This window comes from Carassius auratus, unplaced genomic scaffold, assembly GCF_003368295.1.
Source record: "Carassius auratus strain Wakin unplaced genomic scaffold, ASM336829v1 scaf_tig00215578, whole genome shotgun sequence".
Taxonomy (NCBI): domain Eukaryota; kingdom Metazoa; phylum Chordata; class Actinopteri; order Cypriniformes; family Cyprinidae; genus Carassius; species Carassius auratus.
This window is the reverse complement of record NW_020528147.1, coordinates 3,415-10,331: the sequence shown is the minus strand read 5'-3', so window position 1 is coordinate 10,331 and position 6,917 is coordinate 3,415. Positions and strand designations below refer to the sequence as shown.

The following is a 6,917-nucleotide window of genomic DNA, read 5'->3' as shown; positions in this document are numbered from 1 at the left end:
GACACTTTTATCCAGAGTCACTTACAGTGCATTCAGGCTATACATTTTCTTTCTTTCTTTATTTATTTATTTTCACCAGTATGTTTATTCCCTGGGATTTGAACCCATGACTTTTTGTATTACTAATGCAATGCTTTACCACTGAGCCACATGAACATCTGCTGGATTTAATGCTGTATTTATTATATAGAATGACATATTTTACCCCCAAACAGAGTAAACTCACATCTGTCAACCTCCGTTTTGTATTTGCAGGCCTGTTCTACGCTCACAGTTTCCAGTTACAGGTTTAAACACATTTACATGTTTACAAAGTCACAACAAGCAATTCAGTTTGATGGTCCTTATCACTCTGACTTCCAAATTGCATCTGTTTCCACTAAATGAATTTGTTGGCTGTACTCAGTTGAATGGGCAGCTCTGGTTGAGTGATTGATATATGAACTCATTTACTTGCTCACTGATGTATCACTGTATGATTTATTTTTCAGTGTGAGGTTGACTGGGTGTATCGTTCATGAACATATTTATTGGTGGACGAGTGAAATGATCTAGAATCTGCTCTTTGTATGGATGCACTCTTATGTGCAGGTTAATGGCTTAATCGACTGATCTGGAGCAGCTCGGCAAGTATATGTGTGTGATTTGGTTGTGTATTTACAACCTTGTTTATTTTGTGGTAACTTCAGGAAAGCAAATAACTGTATGTATGTTGTTCATTTTTCAAGGTTGCATGCTTCCTAAAAAAGGAGTTTTATTTTTTTTATTTTTTTTATTTTTTTTTGTGAATGTGCACCTAATGGCTGACAAACTGACGTATGTCACTGAAGTTGTAGGTGAAGTGTATAATTTATGTGACATTAGCGACACCGGACGGAATTGGAAAAATAATGGAATTGCCTAAGAGGCCATGCATTATTCTTTTTCTGTCCTGTTTTACAAAGAACACTTTTATTGTTGCCCTGACACAACATAGCTAAAGAAATTCAATGAAAATTGTTTAATTATCTGGAGAAAACAAGAACTATTTATATGGAGATTTTTTAATTATTTTAAAATTATAAGTAATATTTAATTTGTTGTGTGTGTGTGTGTGTGTGTGTGTGTGTGTGTGTGTGTGTGTGTGTGTGTGTGTGTGTATGTGTGTGTGTGTTTGTGTGTGTACAACGTGATGTATTTATCAATAATGCACTTTTTAAAACCTAATTTGATGCTTTCAGGGAATCATATAAATGAAGTATGGAGAGCAAAAGAAGTGAGGAAGAAGGTTTTCTTGGACTTGCCAGCCTTGGTTGGGGTCTCAAAGATTCTAGTTTCAATTGAATTCTCTGTCTCTGTCAAATGCTGTTATTAAACACAAGCCGAGATCTCCGGAGCAGAACACCCACGGATCCATAGAGAAAGCTCTTGCAACACAAAGCACATAATGAGAGGTTCTTCAAGCAGGAGGCGAAATCACAGAAAGTCTGATGTGGATGCTGTGCTGGAGATATTGTTTACCAGCTAGCGGCGTCTCCCACAGTTTAGCTTGCAGGTGGAGGCCGTCTCTGAACTTTATTTTCCGAGCGCCGTGTTCAAGAGGTTATTGGTTCTTTAAATCATCCGTGAGATGATCCTACTGTGTTACCCTGCTGAGGCGTCACCTCTCGGGTCTCCTCTATTGCGCTCTATTGAGGACTGGACGCTTGATATAGAGTAAAAGGTCTCTCTTAGCATGTTTAGAGAGGCCACAGCTGTTTCGTTTTAAGAGGAATCAATTTCCAATGCTCTTATACTCACACAGGCGACGGTGTGCAACATGACGAGGGAACTGATGGGAAAATTACATATTATGGTGCAATGGAAAACATCACGAGGAGGATTGATGTTATTTGTTAAAGGAGAGGGGAGGATGTTTAAATTCATCAAGGTTGGTTTATCTTTTCGATTTAAAAATCTTTGGTAAATTTGTTGCTTGCTACTTCATTTAAGCTAGTTGAAGAAACCAGCTTCATGATAACTTGTTTTTAGCATCAAATGAAGGACCCACAATGAACCAAATTGGCATTGCACAGCTGACAATGAGAATAGCTGTCCAGTTATGCTTGTTAGAAAGCCAAGTAACTATTTTTTATTCAACCCGCACTCCTTGTGTAAATCTTCTGGAGCAATGCAAAAATATATATATATATATATATATATATATATATATATATATATATATATATATATATATACAACCCATTCTCACTCCAAAGGCGTCAAAAACCGAAGCATGGTCAAGCGCCCCTAGCGTCACTTTTATGACGCCAAATGTGCCTCTCGGCGTCGACTATCGAAGCACTACGACCTTCATTGCTTTCAGTGGGAAACTTTTGGCGTCAGAATTCGACACGAGGACATGAGATGTTTATCGCTATGAAATCACGTTCAAGAAGTCTCATTCAGCACACATCGCGCGATACTTGCTATCATTTCCACAGTTTGGGTGAGTAGTCGTATATACGCCCTTTTAATGCCTTTTATAAAATGTATTCTGTCTTCTTTATTAATCAGATTAGTGCCATATGTTTAATCGCTGTATTATGTCGGTCATCCGCGGCTGTCTTTGAGTTTCATTGCGTTTAAATAAATGAACACAGCTGCTAATTAGTCTGATTAAACTCTATCTGTCACGTGACGTGCCATAGACCTTCGATCCGTTTTATATTATTATTAATTTCAGGATCAATGATGTAAGTTGTATTTGTAGTAAAATCATGGTAATCACGACACAATAGTAATAAATGAAATGTGAAGTTAAAACACAGTAAATGGAACATTAGTAACTGTAACTGTAGTTTTACTATGATATATTAATAATCAATACAACAATACAATAATCACCAAACCAGCTATGTTTGTATCACTGTAATGTTAGTGTTTTTATGTGCTTTTATATGACAGAAATCACAGTAATCATGTGTTCTGTACCATGCTTTTAATACCTTTTAATGTGAATCCAAAAAAAAAAAAAAAACATCAAATTAAAAATAAATAATAAAACATGTATTTTTCCATCTTGCAGTTCATTCATATCAGTTTATATATATATATATATATATATATATATATATATATATATATATATATATCTAAATATTTTGCTCACAGATCATTATTAACATTCTGTATATAATTCAATTTTATTTTCTCTCCCCTTTTTTATTATTTTTATTTTTAGCTGAAAAGACGTAAAGGCAGTCAGCCCAGTGGTGTTTCTGGAGAGGGATTCCTTCAGAAATGGAGAAGACAGAAAGCTGCGGAGGCAGATATTTGCAGCAGTTAGTCTGTGATAGTTTGTCTCTTTTATCAAAAATTCCTGCTGTTATAATTTGTACAACATTTGTTGTTTCTTAAACTGTTGCACTGTCCAAATACCCACACTTGCCATCTTTTCACTTGACCACTTGATTACTTATTTGAAGTCTTTCCTGTATTTGGCCTAGTGTTCGAGTGAGCATGATGACCACGAGTGTGTGTCGAACTTTTCATGACCTGATGACTGTGTTTCCCAATCCTGATCCTGGAGAACCCCAGCACTGCACGGTTTTGGCGTCTCTCTTATCTGCCTTGGAGTCTTCACTGATGAGCTGATGAGTTGAATCAGGTGTGTTTGATCAGGGAGACATCTCAAATGTGCAGTGTTGGGCTTCTCCAGGACCAGGATTGGGAGCCACTGCCTTATGGGACACTTATGTGTTTACAGAGATTTTTAATATCTAATTATCAATATTTCACATACTGTACATTGGACAGCTTTCCATGACCTTTTGTGAGACCTCGGCAAAAAGTCGGACGATTTATTCCAAAACATGATGCATGATGGGATACACTAAGCTTTGTATAGCGCTCCGGAGCAGTATTGGAGAGTTTTAGTGTGTTAAGGACGCTGTGCTTTGGCATTATTAAGACCGGGGACAGTCTCGTTCACACACTGTCACGTACACGCACTCTCAAGTGGCCAAGACTGCAAGTGTGGGTATCTGGACAGGGTCAAAGTCTTAAAAATGATCCCTAAACACAGTCGCACATCACAGTCTTAATAATCCAGTTTAACACTTGTATGATATTATACAAGCCCCAGGACTGTCTCATCTGACACTATCAAAAGAATTCATATGACTATAGCTTGTTATTAATTACTTGCTTTCAATAATGGATGCATTTAACATTTAATTATACAGCATCTTTACAGAGGTGTAATGTACAAGTTGCACGTAATTAATAATATTTCCTTCCTTCTGTCTTACAGGATTTTTTCCAGATAATGCTGTTCTTCTTTTTCAGGTCTAAAATATCGAGCTCAACAGCTATTTGAAGAGCCAACCCTCACAAACCTTCCTAAAAACTAAAAGAGCTATTACTGAGTCTCAGCGAATCTTGCCATGATCAGCTCTTCCCAGGTACATTTGTTTAGAATATTTTTTTTAATCAACATTTACTCCTCAAATGCTCTGGTCTGAATCTTACTTTAAATTAACTTAATTATGTTTAATGAGCAACATTAATTGCACACAGAGTAAGTAGAGATTTTCTTGTTTGACAGAAGAGAAGGAAGACCAAGGAAATGATTTGCTCAGGATGAGGAATGAAGATGGCCATCTTGAGCTCAAACAAACAGAAGTCCTCTGGTATGTGTATGTTGAAGCAATGCTGTGTTATACAACATTTTATGATGATCTCTCACAGAATTGGTCATGTCAGCCTTGATTTCGTTTTATACTATTACAATTACAGCATGTTAGCAAAGTGTGACTGGACATTTTTAATATTATGTTTTTAAAAACACACCACCTGTTTTAAAAGTAGACAAGTATCACGAAATTGGTTTAGTTGATATAAACACCAATTGACATTATTTCATTGTTTTGTAAATGTTATGTTATAAATTGTGAATTGATAGTGGATTGGTTTGAAGCCAGGCCTTACACTGCACCGACTAAAACACATTTGTGAGAGAAGTCAGGAACTTTGGAGAAAGATTCTAGAGGAAAAAAAAACACATTTACTGCAACAATAGATGAATTCTAGAGTCTCTGAGAACTACACATGCTAATGCAGTCTAATGAGCAAGACCTTTGCCTCTGTAACTTTTTCTTAATTCTTGCAGAATGACATTATTATTGCAGTATTTTTATTGGTACAGATGATCTCTTCAGCCAAACGAGGGGTTTTGACCAAGTGATGCTCTTGAAAGGAGTGAAAGAAGAGGATGTGGTAAATTGTCTTCAGAGAAAAAGCTTCTCAAAAGGTCTTAAAACAGCTTGAAGAATGGTAAGTGTACAGTACTACAAGGGTCATAGTTGGTCACCCTGCTAAAATCACACAGAACATAAGCTGCGCTCTCTGTCCATTAAACAACTTGATCTGGATTGTGTGTTTCACTTCAGGTCTGGGATGTTAGGACTGAGAGATCCTCTGGCTGAGAACAAGCTACACCACATCAGTGCTGGACATCAACCACAAACTGTTTCCAGACACGAGAGAAGAAGAACACGATGGGGAGATGAAACCAGTTTAGATGTGATGATGGGAATCATTATTTTCTGGAACAGTATCACATGTCTTATATGTATCACATGATCTGTATCACAGTTGACTGGATGGGACTGTGTGACTTTTAAGGACATTTCATCACTCATCTGTGTGAACTGATTTATATATGAGGTTAATGTATCTTTGATGATAATTATTTTCATTGAATCTTATTTGTCTTGATGCTACTTTATCAACTTTATAGTCTATGCTTCAATAAAATGAAAATGGTGAATATTGTGTTCTGAAGTTTCTTGGTAAATACATCATTTTACTAGGTAGGCTCATATGTGTTTATTTTAGACTTGGAAAAACGACATATTAATTATTGGGATTCTTTTTTTATTTAAGACATAAACATTTTTGATCGGATTAATAACATCTGGGACATCAGTACACCAGAAAGTATTTTTTTATATTTTAGTAACAAATATGCACATTTTTTGTGAAATACAGGGAGTTACAAGATTAATTATTCTGCATTACAAGATGGTGCCATGGGCTTTATTGTTACAAGCACTTGACGGATAACTGAGAATGTAGCAGGAATGATCAACGTGGATCTTGTACTGCATTAAAACCAAGAGCACGCACATTACTGATGTCCAGCACCTGAGGAGCAAGATACGGGGGTGAGGAGGACAGTTTTACACTGATTTCGGCTAATTAGTTATATATAATGCTAATATATATATATATATATATATATATATATATATATATATATATATATATATATATATATATATATACATATATATATATATAAATTAATATTCTTAGCACTGCATGAATTTGTCCTTGTGTAATAGTGAAGTATCACAATGTGTATACATTGTCCTTGATTACTGCTTTACAGTGGGGAATAGACAATGGCAAGTTGTTGCAGGTTCATCCATTATATTTCTTGCCATTTACTTCAAAAATCTAAGAAATAATCTATTATTTTCATTATTAAATCATTTCTTTATAATTTTTCCATGTTTCATCAGATGGCTTCACAATGTCCTGTCTAAAGGTATAATAGCCATGATGAATAGAATAGAAAACAGAGGACTGTGAAAACTGTCAGATATAAATGTGACTCAGCTCAGTTTGTTGTTCATGATGAGGAGAATACATATATGTAGGTTTTACTGCCCTGCTACCCCCAGGGGCCCAGTAGCACCCCCCGGAAGAGCCCAAAACTGTACATTTCAAATGGCTGTAAATCAGAGTCCAATTAACATATCAAAGAGAAAATGGGCAGGATTATTACTTATGCTATGCTGATAAAATAATGTTGAGCTCAGTTTTCAGAAATAAGTGGAAAGCTGGCATAAAAGCATTTTAAATATTGCTCACTGTGAAATACCACATTT

The 6,917-nt window shown here is 35.8% G+C and overlaps 1 long non-coding RNA gene across 1 annotated transcript; it reads left to right on the top strand.

The window, feature by feature from the left end:
* The first annotated feature begins 4,596 nt into the window (after positions 1-4,596).
* LOC113095050 (uncharacterized) lies at positions 4,597-5,434 on the top strand. The gene is made up of 3 exons (XR_003288260.1): positions 4,597-4,652; positions 5,168-5,295; positions 5,412-5,434. It is a non-coding gene; the product is annotated as an uncharacterized LOC113095050 (long non-coding RNA).
* The last annotated feature ends 1,483 nt before the right edge of the window (positions 5,435-6,917 follow it).